Raw genomic sequence first — 18,226 nt, 5'->3', positions numbered from 1 at the left:
AAGCAACTCTTGCGGTGATATGGACGGCTATCTTGGTAAAGGTTTGGGTTTTTTTGAAGAGTTTGGGTTTGTCATTCCAGAATTAGATTTATGAATGAAAACACCAAATTAATTATTAAGCAGATTTACACTTTCTGGGTTTTCCATTGTGGTTTGACTGTTATGTTCACTTTGAGGAAGTCTACAGCCAGGGCCTGACACAGTAGTGCACTTGGATCATATAGCACATGTGCACATGTGCATGTAATCAGAACAAGCAAGGAAACCGATGTTTAACTAGTTACAGTATCAATCTCACTCCTATAGGACAGGATGCAAGATTACTTCACCATTCATTAAGCATTCATCAACTTCAGTTAGCCATTGTCTCTTTCATTTTAGTGGGTGTGGCCATGCTTTGCTGACAACAGTTGGCCTCAGCAAGGCTGAGATAAGCTGTGATATCACACACATTTATTTTATACATTTCTTTTTATACATATCTTAAGTGTCGCGAGCAGTAGCAGGTAAATTACTCTTCAGTTTTCCATTCCGGTGGACAGACTGCTCCTCATTTTCCTGAGGATGTTTGAGTGTCATAACTCTTTAAGCACTGGACCAGCACTGAGGTTACAGAGAAGGAAAGAAATTTGTTCTTTTTATTTAAAAACTGAGTGTTTAAGCTCAAAGGTAAATGATATAATAAGTGTGGTTTTATTGTGGATTATACAAAGCTGTAGGTTAAACTTGTAAAGTCATTATAATGACCTTCACTTTAATCTTTAAACTTTACCTACTTTAATCCTAAAACATCAAATAACACAGAAGAAGAGAGCTAATCAGAGAAAGAGCAAATTCAAGAGAAAGCGATCATTTACCTGCTTTTATTGCTTATACCTGCAGGACTTTTACTCATAGTGGAGTATTTTTTTAGTCTGCTAATGCTGCTTTTACTTATGGAAAAATGCTGACTATTTCCTTCACTGGTGTCAGTCAATAAAAAAAATCTTGACACCATAAAAGTGTTTGAAAAATATTTCTCCTCCAAACAATATTTTGATTGTTTAGCATCACTTTAAAAGAAGAATCTAAACTCTCTTTAACCAGAAAGGATGTGTTTTTATCTGGTTTGTTAGTTTATTTAACCACTCACTGTCGGGTGTGTGGAGGGGTAGGTAGTTTTTGTAACCCCACACCACTACCATACAGTGTGTATGCTTATGAATGTGGATGCATGGGTATTTAGAGATTCTTGTCATCTCATGGATTTCTGTGAGATCAATGCATGAAAATATTCAGGTGTGCAAAATATAATAATGTGAAAAATATTTTGCTTTGTTTGCATTTTGCTTCCATTTTTGTTTTGTTTTTTTACTACAGTATATTACACACTTTCTCTCTGCTTCACATTATTATGTTATAACACTGACATCAGTTTTTCTCTACACTGTAGAAAAAAAATATGGAAAACCAATTCTGTGTCCAAATTTGTAGCTGGTGCATTTGTGTTGAAATAATCTGGCCAACTTGGTCAAACAGCAGAGCAAGAGTGCAGCACTAAACCCACTGACTTTATTGAACTCAACTCATTCCGCTTGTCATTGACAGGCATCACAGTGTCAATATGAGATAACTGACGTCACTACAAATTCGAACAAATTGCTCTCAGACCTTGGTCGCAGAAACTCTGAGCATTTCAGTCTGCTCTTCAGTCTCTGCCATTCCAGGATATGATTTCATCTATGATGATGGATGGATGGATGGATGGATGGATGGATGGATGGATGGTCTTTACATTATAATATAATGTACTTAGGGATTATTGTGGTTGTAAATTAGCATATTTTAGCTTTATAAAATAAAACTAAACCTAATGAACGGAGGGTTTGAATCTTGCCCCGAAGCATTTAAATGGAATTCAAATGTCCAGACTCCCAGATGACTTGCTTTGTGACTCTGATGAGTCCTCTGGCACAGTTTCCTCCTGCTTTTCATCTCTAAATATCTCCTTAAGAACTTTTTCTGACTTCAAGCGACATTCAATCATCCATGAATCTATCCAAGAATACAGAAACCAGACAACCAGCTCAAAGTGATTTTTGAAGATGCAGTCAAGTGGCTATTGTTATGGTAATTCTTTTTTTGTGTTGACTGCATCCTTCATTTAAAGGTGAGGAGCCATGAATAATGGAGGATATTAATGCAGCTAGGCACGATTTAAGGAATAAGTCATGAGCTTTAATGGAATATTGACCAAAAGGGTCTAAAATTTGTTCCAAAGCACTGCATATCAATCAGGGGTTAAAATCGTTATCCTGTGAGCTGTAATTACTTTTGAACAATAAGCCCACAGAACAGCAATTATACAGCAAAGAATGAACCTATTTGAAATTTTCCCACCCCGATTGTTTTGTCCTTTCCTTCTGGCCAGTTGCAGTTTCATCCAACCCACACGCTCTGTGTTTGCTCCCTAATAAGACTCTGTGTCTTCATCAGCAGAGCTTTTAAAATGAACAAAGCAAACTTTGAAAAATATGTTGCAATAAAATTGACAAAAAGCTTTTAATTTGCTGTATTTTTATTTAAAAAATTAAGAAACCTTCTGACAGCTCAGAACAGGCAAAAATGTATATCTGAAGCATAATAATCTCTAAGATGAAACAAGGTATTACAAATGAATAAATAAATACTGACACAACGAGAGGCACCATGTCAGAAAACTAGTATGTATTTGCTCCTGCACAATGGAAGTGCTATAAAGCATCACCATAAATCACATTATAATGTTTTCACTTCCCAGTTTGCACCTGTTGCAGCTTTATGCACAACAACCCTCTCAGGAGAATACATTGCCAGCAGGGAAGCAGACCTTGATTTTAAAATCTCTTTTTCTTTGTTTGCTTCTTTTGGAAATGTGACTAAATTAAATATAAAACAGAAGCAAAACAAAGCAAAAGCATCCTTCAGTTCTTTTGAATTATCTGGTATTTGAGACGAATATGTGGAAGATCAATGAGCCGTTTCTTGTCACCACTTTGTAAAATGTTGAATATGAAGGAGCAAGCTGAGCAGGTTGCTTTGATCAGCTCATTTATCTCAACCCAAAGGGACAGATGTATTCATCATCTTCTGCTTCCCTCACAAGTAATATATAAAAAAGATTAAGTGATAAGCAAGTCGAGGTTTGTTCAAAGTCTGGAGGATAACCTTCTGAAAAATGCATCCTTGAAAATAGGATCACTTCCGTTTTTCCTTCTCTCTTTCTCCTGGCGACTCTTTTGCACATGACCTCATAGTCAAAGCTGTAACTATGCACCATTTTTCCTTTGATCTGATACCTAAAAGCAGCTTGAATTCTTGTCTCTAAAAGTTCTAAGATTGTACCTTTCTGATTTGTAGCCAACATGTGGAGGCATTTAAAAGATGGAGGGCTGCCAGCAGTTCCCTTTTAAGGTAGAATGGTGCGAGCAGCTCCCTTAAAATTGGAAGCACTCAGGGAGGAGACTGTCAGGGTTGTTTGTGCATTTGGTGGATGGTATTTTCCCAGCTCCCCATCATCTTCTGACACGTATTTTTACATTTATTAAGAATAATGTTTGAGAAAATAACAACTCTGAATATCCAGTATGAAGCCTTCTTCTGCTACATCTTAGGGACATGGAAAACATTGAAAAACGTGACACTCCTTTGGATAACATTTGTGTTTTGCTTTTCTGAATTTAAAACAGTTACACATGTTGCATTTGTGAGTGTGTGTGAACAAAATTGTCCTTACACATGCATCCGTGGGCAGTTAAAACAATAGCAAAACCGTTTAAAAAAAAAAGAGGAAAACATCGATTCAGTCTGAGTCCAATTAAAATGATATTCTGTCAGAAGAAATCCAGCTGAATCGCTGACTGCATATTCAGCAGAGGATGAAGCACTTTTTTAATGGGTTATTTCAGCCATTTCATATCAGCAGCAGGGTGGAAAATGTTGTCATACTGGCATTGTGATCAGTCAACAACCCCATTTCCAACAAATGTGGGCCTCTAACATGTAAATAAAAACAGAATGCAGTCATTTAAAGCTTCTTTCGATTTAAAGATGAAGATAGTAGGCTTGAGCACTTCTTCAATATATAGGCCCACATTCTGAGTTTAATGCCAGCAACATAGTTGGTGGCTGGTGTCACAGGAGCATCTTTCCCGCCGTGCTGTGTCGCCTCTTCTGTGAACAACACTCACAAACAAGTGTTTGATAGCTGAAGAGACCGACTGCTGCAGTTTCAAAATTACATTCTTGCCTGAGACAAAATTTTATCTGTTCAACAGTTCAGGGGGTCCTCTGAAAACCTTTGGCTCACTGAGAAACAAAAATGTGACAGTTTCAGGGCGGTACTGCAGGCACCTTCTTTTTCCACAGAGACACGAGTAATATGTGTGGGTCGGAACGTGGGTGGACATTTTGGTACTGAAATAAGGAAATAAGCAAGGCCTACGCTGAGAAAGATTTCATGACTACATATTATGTAGCTTATATTTGTGATTAAGCACCAGTGGTGCCTTCATATATGTGCAAGTCACCCATTCTATGTACCCCAAACCCCTATATGTGGGTGACAGCGGCGCAGTGGATAGGTGCTCACCTCGCAACCACAGGGTCGCTGGCTCAAGTCCCCATCTGAGCACATGCTGTTGTGTCCCTGGGCGAGAGACTTAACCCACATTGCCTAAGTGTGAATGTGGTTGTGTGGTTGGTGGTCGGTTGTCGGAGGGGCCGTAGGCGTGAATTGGCAGCCACGCTTCTGTCAGACTGCCCCAGGGCAGCTGTGGCTACATTAGTAGCTTACCACCACCAAGTATGATTTGAGGTGTGCATGAAATTGTAAAGCATCTTTGAGTACCTTGAAAAGTGCTATATAAGTCTAATGCATTATTATTATTATATCATAATTACTGGCCTTTGAATTGTGGTCTTTTCCTTCTTCAGCCCCGAGGATCTGCTGACTAAGTCAGTGGTTTTCACAGGTGTCCCTGAGCTCATGCACTGATATCTTCTGTCTGAGGGCCTGAAGATCACAGCAAAACAAGAGTTTTCAGCCTTCCCCCAGAGTTCAGAGATTTCTTTGAGTTCTATAAATCTTTATTTATATTATATACCGCTGACGACAAAACCATCAAATTCTTTGCAGATTTACAATGAAAATAATTTTTCTTGTATTGTTGATCTATTTGTAGACATGGGCTCACTGAGTGGTAAACACCTTTCCATTTGTAACACTAAGACTCAGCCTCTCTGGGAGGTTTTTATTAGGGCCAGTCATATTAACAATCAGGCTAATTAGTTGTGAGATTATTTTCTTTTAACATTTTGCTGGCAGCAAATTCCTAAAGGGCACATATTTAGAAACAACAGCAACAGAAATATTACGTTTTAAGCTTTCATGATGTAGTATTTTTAAGCAGGACTTAAATAATTTACAATTTTTTTCTTTGTTTGCATTTTACAAAACTTTTTTTTTTTTAAATCAACTGCCCCCAAGATGCTGAATGGGTACAACGTAACAAAGCAGCAGCTCACAGAGCGCTGAGTGACTAAAACTGAGCTTCACACATCAGACTACACAGATCAGCAGGTTTTTATATAACATATTTTGTTTCTCCTTCACGGCTTGGCTTTCCAAATAATGCAGTGGGGTCAGGTAAAATCGGTCTGTTTGGTTTCTGTCAGCATGGAGCTGATAATGAATTTTGCCATGCTATCTCCTGCTGCTAACCAGACAGCAGGATATGATCAGCACACCAGAGGCCAGGCTCACAAAGCAGCGAGGCGATGATGGCTCTGTGTGTTCCTGGCACAGGCACAGCTTCACACAGATATGTACACTTCTAGCAAAAGCACAGAAGATGCAAATTTGAATTACACAGATAAAGACAAGATAATGAACATGAATGCCAGGTACACAATTCAGTGGTACAATTTGGAAATATTTTATCTATTTAATTCTGCTAAATTCCCAGTTTATTCTGTTTATAAAACTAGCTGAACATACTGATATTGAGATGCAAGACAAAAACAAAAACACATGTACCTCTGGCTCTAAAGCCTTACCAGTGCTAGCTATGGTTGTAGCAAACTATCTAAAGGATTCATCCACTGGAAGAGCAAAAATGAATCAACACTGTGCCAAAAAAAAAAAAAAATGTTTTAATTTAGATAATAATGAAAGCCAGAAGAATATGCTGAACCAGCCTTGGTCCTGAAATGTCACTGCTCTTTCAGCACCATCGATATTTGGAACAAAATATCTGATGACTTAATGAACTGGATTATATGAAGTGCAGGAAAAATAAATGTTTTTCTGTTGTTTGGTCTAAGATGAGATCCAGCAACAGGGTGGCATTTCTTGGCCAAATTGTATTTTCACAACATGACAACTCTGAGTCTGCTCTGTGTTGACACAAGAAATACTTGAGCTCAAAAGACACAAAACATGTCGGCTGGAGTTGTGTGTTTTCCTAACAGTAACTCCTAATAATTTGATGCTTGAAGTTAAATCTGTAGGTTATGTGAGGGCTGCTTGATGCGTTGATGGTGTTTATATGAATTCACATTAGTCTTAATCTTAACTTTTTAAGGAGGCTTTTAGCAGCTTGTGTTTCCATAGCAAAACGTAGCAGCTGACTGTTTGCTCAAAGCAAGTGAACTGAATAATATTTGCTGCACAGTGAGTTATTTTAGGTAACAGAGTGGTAGGTAGACAACAGAGTTTTTGTAAAAAAAAAAATGATGTGTTTAATGCATGGGGGTGTGGGTCCCATCACATTAATGGCTCCAAAGGTCAAGAGCAGACAAGGCAGCTAGATATAGATCCTCATAAAGCACACCAGGTGACAGGGAATAGCCTTGATAAAATGGCTTAATCTCAATAAATTATCCCACACCGGCTTCTCCTCAACCCCTCTGATCTAGTCACCCCTCCGAGGAAGGACAACTCAGCCCTTCATAAGCTGCCGACTTTGTCCACATCGGTTCTGTAGAGGACAGTTAGTGAAGGATAATTGCATATCTCACGTGGTAAAGAGATGCATCTGTCATTTGGAGGGACATTAAATGTGACAGGTAAATCTAATGTAGTAAAGGGGTACAGCTACCAGTCCTCTGATATCATTATTCTAGTTTGATTTGGGTTGTTTACTATGCTCTAAAATTAGATTAAAAAATCAGCACCTGGAAATGCATTGCTGTTCACATTTGGACCTACGTTACCTTAAATTTAAAATGTTAAAAACTGAGGCACGATCCTATGAACAAAAGTGTAAAGCATGTGTTCGTGACCTACCCTGAAAGTAATGAAATATTTTCACATCAGTTATTTTTGAGGGGGGAAAAAAGTGTGAATGACACCTCTACTGTGGCAACACGGGGGATGCATCTTTCCATTCCACACATTTACCCTGTTTTCCATGAGAATGGGACAATGTTTGAGCATAAGAAGAAAGTGTGAGTAAGAACACAGCTGTAATGGTCAAAGAACAGCATGCTTAAAGCTCTTCTTCTAGGTAAAGTGATCACAATGGCAGTATTGCATAACACTGCACAAGATTTGAGACTGACTTAATCATTTCTGATGGTGTAACACAAAAACAAACAAACATCGAGTAGACCTTGTGTAAAACTAGAAGCCCACAGCCTAGTGAGTGACCACCTGGCACCCTCTGGCTGATAGGGAAAAATGTGTATTCCCCAACCAGATGGCAAGTGGTTGCTGAAGGCTGCTGGGTGAAATAAGTCGCTAAGAGGGTGCTAGTTCCAAAGGCGCCTTGTGATTGATTTGCTCGCTAGCTGATTGCCACCCTTGCTCACAGTTTGGCACTGACTTGTCTGTAAACACTCTCCATTTATTCTCTCAGATGTAGTGAAACTTGAAAATGTGCAACACAAACTAGAAACAGAGAATCTTCACCTTCAAAGTAAAAGTAGTGACAGTAGTCCCACTAACACATTTCAAAAGGCACAAACTTTCTTTGAAGACAAACATTCTTTGTTTCCACTTTGCTTCACACTTTTTTAGTTTCACCTCTTGAATAGTTTGCATTCATGTTTGCAGACAAGTTGCTTTCCACACAGACTACTGGTAACTGTGGCAATCTGCTAGCGATCAAAGCAATCACAAGTAGCTTATCAGTACAGCCCCATATACCTCTTTGCAACCAACGTCATGCTAGAGACTGTCAGCAACCACTTGTCAACTGGCTGAGGAATGCACATTCTTCCCTAGTGACCAGTGGTTGCGTGATGGTTGCTAATAGTTCTATAGGTCCATGTGACCAAGGTCTAAGATTTCCTGAAGACACAAATCGGACTATTTCAAAGACCAAAGAAGTCTAGATTAGGAGTTAGAAGGACTGGTGGAGGCACAAAAAACCCAGCTTAACCCTGGACCTTCACTGCTTTCAGTTGATGTAAACTCCTGTTCGGAGTTAAGTTAACCAAATACACTGCTCAAAAAAATAAAGGGAGCACTTAAACAACACAATATAACTCCAAGTAAATCATACTTCTGTGAAATCAAACTGTCCACTTAGGAAGCAACACTGATTGACAATCAATTCCACATGCTGTTGTGCAAATGGAATAGACAACAGGTGGAAATTATTGGCAATTAGCAAGACACACTCAATAAAGGAGTGGTTCTGCAGTTGGGGACCACAGACCACTTCTCAGTACCTATGCTTTCTGGCTGATGTTTTGGTCACTTTTCAATGTTGGTGGTGCTTTCACACTAGTGGTAGCATGAGACGGACTCTACGACCCACACAAGTGGCTCAGGTAGTGCAGCTCATCCAGGATGGCACATCAATGCGAGCTGTGGCAAGAAGGTTTGCTGTGTCTGTCAGTGTAGAGTCCAGAGGCTGGAGGCGCTACCAGGAGACAGGCCAGTACACCAGGAGACGTGGAGGAGGCCGTAGGAGGGCAACAACCCAGCAGCAGGACCGCTACCTCCGCCTTTGTGCAAGGAGGAACAGGAGGAGCACTGCCAGAGCCCTGCAAAATGACCTCCAGCAGGCCACAAATGTGCATGTGTCTGCACAAACAGTTAGAAACCAACTCCATGAGGATGGTATGAGGGCCCGATGTCCACAGATGGGGGTTGTGCTCACAGCTCAACACCGTGCAGGATGCTTGGCATTTTCCGGAGAACACCAGGATTGGCAAATTCGCCACTGGCACCCTGTGCTCTTCACAGATGAAAGCAGGTTCACACTGAGCACATATGACAGACGTGACAGAGTCTGGAGACGCTGTGGAGAGCGATCTGCTGCCTGCAACATCCTTCAGCATGACCGGTTTGGCAGTGGGTCAGTAATGGTGTGGCATTTCTTTGGAGGGCTGCACACCCCTCCATGTGCTCGCCAGAGGTAGCATGACTGCCATTAGGTACCGAGATGAGATCCTCAGACCCCTTGTGAGACCATATGCTGGTGCGGTTGGCCCTGGGTTCCTCCTAATGCAGGACAATGCTAGACCTCATGTGGCTGGAGTGTGTCAGCAGTTCCTGCAAGATGAAGGCATTGAAGCTATGGACTGACCCGCCCGTTCCCCAGACCTGAATCCGATTGAGCACATCTGGGACATCATGTCTCGCTCCATCCACCAACGTCACATTGCACCACAGACTGTCCAGGAGTTGGCAGATGCTTTAGTCCAGGTATGGGAGGAGATCCCTCAACAGGAGCATGCCCAGGCATTGTAGAGAGGTCATACAGGCACGTGGAGGCCACACACAATACTGAGCCTCATTTTGACTTGTTTTAAGGACATTACATCAAAGTTGGATCAGCCTGGAGTGTGTTTTTCCACTTTAATTTTGTGTGTGACTCCAAATCCAGGCCTCCATTGGTTAATAAATTTGATTTCCATTGATGATTTTTGTGCGATTTTGTTGTCAGCACATTCAGATTTGTACAGAACAAAGTATTCAATGAGAATATTTCATTCATTCAGATCTAGGATGTGTTATTTGAGTGTTCCCTTTATTTTTTTTGAGCAGTGTAGTAAAGTGGACTTTCTCCATAAATTCTAAGGGTTATTGTTTCCTGCAGTACAGAAGCCGCTTTTATAGCCTAACTGATCCAGTGCCTTGCTAAATGCTGCTAAAGTTTCTGTTCCATTCCTTTGTTTGCTTGCAGCAAATGTAGAATTTTTAGGATATTGCTACACTTAAAATATATATGTTTATAAATATTTTTAAAGTCAGCAAAATTCACTCTGATGCAATGCAGGCTCCTACACCTTAGCTTCTCCAGATAAGTCACCATTAATGGAACAGTTATTATATGAAAAGTCCCAGCTTTTTAAACCAAGGATCTTTTTTCTGGTGTGACAGTAGACAGTAAGTATTCGCTCAGGAATAATTGTAAAAGCAGCTTTGATTATGCACCCTCAGCTGACTGTGAGCATATCGAACCCAAACAAAGTGGAAGACTTTTCCAGATTCTGCTAAATGACCCATAGCAGAGAACTCACGGTGCTTGTGCAAAGGAAGACAGAAGGCTACTGTAGTGATTGTTTTTAAACTTTGTCAACAAGTCAGTCATGACAGGCCATAATGAGCTGTGCAAAGTCTACGTGTGGAACAACATGGAGGTTCACAATCAAAATCATTCTTCCTGGGTGGTCTCAATCACCGCTTTCATCTAACATGGAGACAGCGGTGATGGATGAGTCACTGAGGTGTGTGTGCGTGTGTGTGTGTGTGTGTGTGTGTGTGTGTGTGTGTGTGTGTGTGTGTGTGTGTGTGTGTGTGTGTGTGTGTGTGTGTGTGTGTCTACGGTATCTGTGTCATGTTTAAGAGCTCGGTGCTCTTCCATCTGAAAATGTGTCAAATGATGTAATGCAAATAGATCAGCACAAGGTCACAGTTGGTCAATAAGATATTTTTGGCCTTCTTGTTAATGCCGATATTGGTTAATTAAAAGAAAAATCAGTTGAATCAGTTTAAAAATGTTCTGCTTGCTTCTTGACAGAGTGATGCTCCCATGTCCATTTCACAGAGTTCACAAACTAATGATTTGAAGCAGTTTTTATTATGACAGCTTGTTAGTTTGACATGCAGACTTTTGTCTGTGCTCAACAAAGCTTCAGCACTGAATTGGCTCCTAATGTTTGTTGTCCTTGGATACTGCACTTAACACAACTCTCTGCACTCAACACAACTATCCTCATAAATTTTGCATATTTTTACACGTGTGTGTAGGTGTGTGTGCTGGTGATTTAAACCCTAACATAACAATGAACTCATTCTCTGTGGGTTATAAAGAAATTTCAACCCAAACATTACAAGGGTCTGTGAAACAGTTACTGCTCTGCAGCCTAGCAGATGCAGATATAAACACACACATCATTTGTACTAAAATATAATCTGCAGGTTATGTCACATAAACACTGACGACTGCAGTCAAAGGCAGACTGACCACAGGCCACTCCAGAGAGGAGCTTTAAGACTGTACGCCTGCAGACAGTCTCTAAGTGTTTTCATGTGTGAAAATGTCCCCACCAGAAAACTATATTGTAATTACAGGCCACAGCTGTTCCTGAGGGGATGGTATGTGTAATAGCAAAAGTCAAGTTTCATATCACATGAAGGAAAAGGGATCCTCTGCTTATTGCCAGAGCACATAGGGCACATCAGGCATGCAGCAAAATGTTTTTAATAATAGCAGACGCCCTCTGGGACCTTGTATTTCTGTTTTTCAGTGAAATATTTACTGTGATACTCAAAAAAAAATGTAGAAAATTATTTTGAGGTCCTGAAGCACGGTAATCATCTAGCTTCAAATCAGTTGCCATGTGTTTCCTTTGTGTATCTGGGGCCCATCATAACCAGCTGAAGAGGTGGAAGCAGACAAAGTCCTGGTAGATCCTGGAGGAAGAAAAATGATTTGCCTCAGTTCTGCAAACCATTACACTGATTTTAGCAATTCCACTGAAATAATGTCAGCGCAAAGAGATTCTCTTTAAGAGTGACCAGGTTGGTACAAAGATAATCATAAACTAGAGGTGGATATCAGGAGGTAGAGTAGGTCACCTACCGATTGGAAGGTTGGCGGTTCAATTCCTGGCTACTCCAGGCTGCATGCCAAAGTATCTTTGGGCAAGATACTGAACCCCAAGTTGCTCTTCAATGCAAGCGTTGAAGTGTGAATGTTAGACATTAAAAGCACTTAGCTTAGTTACTGATTGAAGTGCTTGTATGAATGGGTAAATGTAAAGGTGTTGTATAAGCGCTTTATAAGAACTAGCGCTATATAAGAACTTTAGTCCACTGTTGTTGTTACCTGCTGATCAGTTTGATTCAACGAAACTGAGGTGTAAACTTCAACAAATACAGCTTCACAGTGGGCCACATAATCTGCCCAAAAATGTCCATTAAAGTAGTATAAAAGGCACCAAGATCACATATTTAATTTAAAGGTGGTGCTTAGTGACTCGAATTAAAGTAGGCGAGGCCTGGCAGACACCAATCAACTACAGCTGCCTATGTTGGAGCTTCTGTCAATCAAAGAAGCCAAGTCTCTAAAGTTAGGTGTCATCAATAAATGAATGAGTCCTGAAAACATATACTCACATATACTCACACTAGCTTCCAAGTGTTTTTTGGGTCCGACTTCAAACATGTAAATTTCATAGCTGAAGTCTCTTTGGCATTTCCCCAAAGAGTCTCTGGTGAGCAAAACCTCAAGTGGTCACTCCAGGAACTGCAGGTTTTGGCACTTGATTTTGGCTTCATTATCCAGCCCCTGAGGGTGCCACTTAGGCTCAGATTCATTCTTTTTAAACAATTAAGGACTGCACGAGAAAAAGCTTATGGATGGAGCCTGCTCATAATTAAAGTGTGCCATGCAATTTATACTGATGGTTTATAATCATCAGTTGTTCATATAATGGAGTGCTTTCCCAACATCATCTTTATTCACATAGAGACTGTTAATGGATTGGAGCTCAGGAAACAGTATTTCAACTGACACTCACCAAGTGAGTGTTCGTGTGCCTAATCTATATATCGGCCTGCGAAATTGCAATTCAAGTTATCTCTGCATGTATGTGCGTGCAAATTAGCATGTGTCAGAGCACGTCCTTGTGCCTGTGTTTCACACTTCATAGTCGATTAAATGGTCACACAAAGTCCTCCATTAACGAGTCATGAGGTGTGTAATTTAGGATTTAAACTGCAGTCAGTGATTTTGCCTCTCTCTGTTTGTCATGGAAAACACAATTTCAGGCCATTTCCTCTAAGCTGTTCTTCACTATTACAACAAAGGACAAGGACAAGAGCATCGCAGGCAAGATTTAATTTGGGTACAAAACTTGAGATTTAGCTCGATGTGTGATTAAAAAAAAAAAAAGGTTTCTGACTTTCATTCATGAGCCACAGCTGATTTAGATAAAGAGGTGACTCTGATCAAAATTAAAACATCCAGAAGATGGTCACAGCAAAGTCAAATGTCTCTACATTTAGTGTTTTTCAGGGTTTAAGCTCAGTGTTTCTCTCTGCAGTAAAAAGCTGAAAATAGCTGAAAATAGCATGGGAAACGTATGGTTAGTTATGTAACTTAATAGCAGCATTAATTTAACAGTACTTGAACAATAAGGGAAAGAAAGTCATGCATAGAAACTAATCCTAGATTCGTTTTAAGACTGAAACAACCATTTTCTGTTTTAGGTTAACAAGCAAATTTTGCATCTGCATAAATTATTTAGGCTCTTCTTCGCCCATCAGTAACAACATGTCCTGTTCTCTCTTTAAAAGGCTCATTAAAAGCAGATTGGGGGGTGTAGCTGTTACATCTTTGAAAGGAAATTCAACTGAATCACGCGGCAGAAACCAGCTGCTCTGTTCTTTATGGGTCAGCACCTTCAGTGATGAAAGCCCTCTAATCCTCTTCTCCGTTAGATGCGCCATTGTCATAATGTGAAATTCTCCATATCAAGTTTATGTATATGAAGTATGCTTCCTTCAAATTACAGTTTTTCTCAATTGCCAAGACACATTTCTTGAAACCATCCCTCCATGTCTCTAAACTGTAAACACAAAACTCAGTTTTCAAACTACTTTTACAAAACCTCTGACTCTTCCTGCAAAACCAAACTATTACCTCAAAACAGTTCAGTGTTGTCAGATCAGAGCCCGAGTCAATCAAAATGAAAAACACTACTGAACAGTCATTACACACAACACAGAAAAAAAGGAAAACACAACGATCACATAACAGATAATCTTTACTGTTGCTTTTTCAATACAAAACTCCTGTTTAGCAATTGTAGTACACACACACACACGCACACACACACACACATATATAGACATTAAAAGCTGTTCATCAGCTAAGCTGGATGTGTCCTACCAGGGAGCTAAACAAATATAGGGAAATAAAGAAAAGACACACATGAGGATATATACATTTCTGGAGCTTGGGTTTATAAATCAGTATATTGATTAAACAGAAAGATATGCCAACAATTAGCTTCAGATTTGTTAAAAAAAATCAAATATATATACATATATATATATATATATATATATATATATATATATATATATATATATATATATATATATATATATGTATAGTGAAACCTCAATGACCAGGGCTCCTTGTACTGGCCTATATTGGTTTCTTCATATCATTAGCCACATGTGTGATCAATTTTGAGTTGCTGTGTTTGAGTTGAGACACCTGTGTTTTCACTGAGTTTCACTTTTGCTACCTGTGCTTACCATTATGCATCCCAAGTGCATCACAGTGCAAAATGTGTTTTAGTGAGTGAAAATATGTTTGCAAGTTGTGTCTAACTAGGTGAAAAGTGCTTAAGGTTCTGCCAAAAAGGTGACCATTTCAATAAACGGGTTCAGGGCACTGAGCCTTTGGTTCAGACAACAGGGTTTAGTGTTTTGGCAACTGAGAAAAACTGTAAAGGCGAAATAGTAATAAAATGTAGTCCGATTACAATATGGCTCATGTCAGAGATGAATATTAACATGTGAAAAATGTTAATCAGTGTTAGATTATAGTCTTAATAATATAATGTGCATCCTGTGCCAGCCCTGCACAAAGTATGCCTAATACTCACTGTTCTTTAAGTTCTAATTTGGTCTTGTTTGTGTGGTTCTCAAGCTTCCACCAGAGTTATTTTTATTATTATGTGTCCATTAGTTTTAATTTTTATTTTCACTTAAGATTTTGGCTCCAATTATGTTCAGCTTTGGCTAGTTTTCTAGAGGAGGTTCTTATCTTTCAAATGCTTTTCAGTTTAATTCATGTTATTTTTGATATTAGTGTTTGTTATTAGTCATGAGGTTTGGGAGGGTTTTTTTTAATTAATGCAAGCTGTAAAATTTAGAAAAGCTATTAAAATTAATACACAAAGACCACTCATACTTTCAATAGATGTATTTTATAAATAAATTTATTTCAGTTTTTTTTGTAACTTAAAGTTTTTTTTTCAAAGTTTTTCTTAATTTTACTTATTTTTCCGCATCTACTTTTATGTTTTAGCTTAACCAAAATAACTTTAACTGCCACACATTTGACACATCTGTTGCCTGCAAAAGAGCAATCACAGACCATACAATATAAAATAGGAACAAGGGAAAGCAATAAGAATAAGAACAGGGTAAAGCAGAGTTGAGCCAGTTTTTGGTTCTTAAGGATGCACCTTTTTTATTGAAATGCAATTATTTCTATGAGTATATGTTGGTTATATTTAATTAGCTTGTACTCAGATGGGGAAAAAAAATCCCACTACATTTGCTGCTGAAACAAACAATTTTTTTTGTTGTTATTAGGATCTAATGGAAGATAAAACACCAAATTTACACACCAAAACAAATTTGCACACTCATACGAGAACAATCAGAAAACGAATGCTTGTTTGTGTCTGTAGAGAGTGTGTAGAGCACTTGGTTGTGTCGTCTCTCTGTGAGTAAGAACTGATCCACCGGCACAATGAACACTTCATCCCAGACAGGAAGCACAGAGGAGCAACGAGAAGCAGCAACTCTTATGTAACGTACAACTCAGCTTATTAAAACCCCACGTCGGGTTAGACGTGGGGTTAACCCCTCATTGATCTTGTCTTCTGAATTTTCCCACATGTGTGTGCCAGTTAAAGTCTTATTATTATACTGATGATAAGCAGTTTTAAAACATTTAAGTCTTTCAGTCTGATTGTCTGGCAAGTGTCCATTCAAATCACATAACATAAGCAGACCCAAAGCCCTGATGTCTTTTTTTTAGTCACTGGTTAAATCAGAGTGCATAACTGGCATGATAAATAGGGAGATTACATCACCTCCAATTTATGAAATATGCATCATAGTTCATAAATGTAATAGAGTTTGACATTCACTGGGACTTTGTACCAGCTGTGTATGCATTTTTAATACAAAGAGCACTTTTTGGATTGTACCAGACGGTCTATATAAGGAGCCAAGCTGGAATACCTCAGATCAGCATAGCTTCCTTTCCCAATCAGTAACAGTGTAAACACTGTGACATCATAGCAAACAGGAAAAGAATGATCTGAAAAGATGCAGGATGTTTCAGAACTCCGGGCACAGTAACAACCACAGTCTGAGTTCTGTATATTATTTGTATTCATACATTAATTCCTCAATTCTATAAAGTCTTTTTTATTAGCACTAAGTAGCAGATATACAGTACCAGTGAAAAGTTTGGACACATACCAATTGGGTACTTTGACTGGTACTGCATTTGTCTGAGAGTTGTAATCATACATGGGGGCAGCTTGATAAGAAAGATTGCAAGCCTTTGCTTGTAGCTTAACAGTCCACTCTCTAATCTAAATATTTCTATCTTTAAAAAAACAACAAAAAAAAAACACTGGGTGACATCAAAGTGGCTACAAGTATCTTTCATATAGATTGTGTGGACTATACAGACAACTAAAAGTCACTTATAACCTTTACAACATGTTTTTGAAATAATGTACTGAATAAAGGTCAGTACAGATCAGTAAAATCCAAATACATCATGTCATAAACAATATGAAGTGTGGCTCCAAACAATCCAGGTCTGAGCCCACTGAAAGTGTTATTGCATGCTCGCTGTGTAACCAGTGAAAGATGAGATAACCTTTCTCTGTCGGCCAGAAGCCAGACTTTTTCCTCATTTTCCCTGAACTCCTTATTTTTCCCCAGTGCTGGCTATAGCCTTACAATATGAACCATTGTTTATAAATCCACTCACCCATGACCTTGGAGATCTTCTGACTATCTGAGATGGCGACCTTACACAAGGTCTGTGTAAATGCAAACAAATCACACATGCCTGATGATGTCTGTGTAGCAGAATGCTGACAGCACAGAAACTGAAAGAAAAAGCAGCATCAAGTTTCTCAGAAAGTTGTTATACCACCCCAACAGTTTTTATTCTCCTCAGCATTGATTCTCTAAGTCTGCTGGAAGGCTGGAATGCATTCTTCCAAAAGATATTCCCTCATTTGTTGTTTTAATGATGGCTGGACCAAAATTTCCCACAGGTGTTCAATTTGATGACTGGTGACTGTGGAAGCCGTAGCATGTGAGTCACATCATTTGCATATTCATCAAGCCATTCAGTGACCCCCCTCACATCCTACAGTATGGACCGCTGTTATCAGAGACTACTCCCATCTGGACAGAAATGTTTCTCATGGCCTAAAGGTGAGCACTCAGAACAGCACGATTTGTAGGGACTCTTCCCTGTAAGAGACGAAGTGGGCCCACGCCATGACAGGAAAATGCACCCCAAAGCATGACAGAGCCACTTTATTTGCTCAATATAGGGGTCAAGCATTCAGGCCTGTTTTGTTATCTTTGTGCGTGTCATTCACTTGCTCAGTTGCTTGTTGAGAATATAAGGAAGGATGACTCATTTGACCACATCAGGATTGGTATTTTTGCACCAATGAGCCTCCAAATCTGCATTAGTTTATGAGGAGTTCATGGACTGTATCCCCAGTACATGCATTATAAATTATATATATAATATTATATATATTATCGAGAGATTAATGACACAGTGTGATTACACACTGCAAATATTCTTACTTACCTGAGGAAAACTTGCTGTTCTGCTCACCATAAGGATTATGGTCAGCAAATATGCAGTGTTGATTATAATTTCCCACCCCATTTATTGAGGTTTTTCTGAATGCAGATGTCACTTAGTCAGTGTTCCAGATGAAGCACTGGCAA

This window comes from Archocentrus centrarchus, chromosome 4 (genome assembly GCF_007364275.1).
Source record: "Archocentrus centrarchus isolate MPI-CPG fArcCen1 chromosome 4, fArcCen1, whole genome shotgun sequence".
Classification (NCBI taxonomy): domain Eukaryota; kingdom Metazoa; phylum Chordata; class Actinopteri; order Cichliformes; family Cichlidae; genus Archocentrus; species Archocentrus centrarchus.
Note: the sequence above shows the minus strand (reverse complement) of the source record.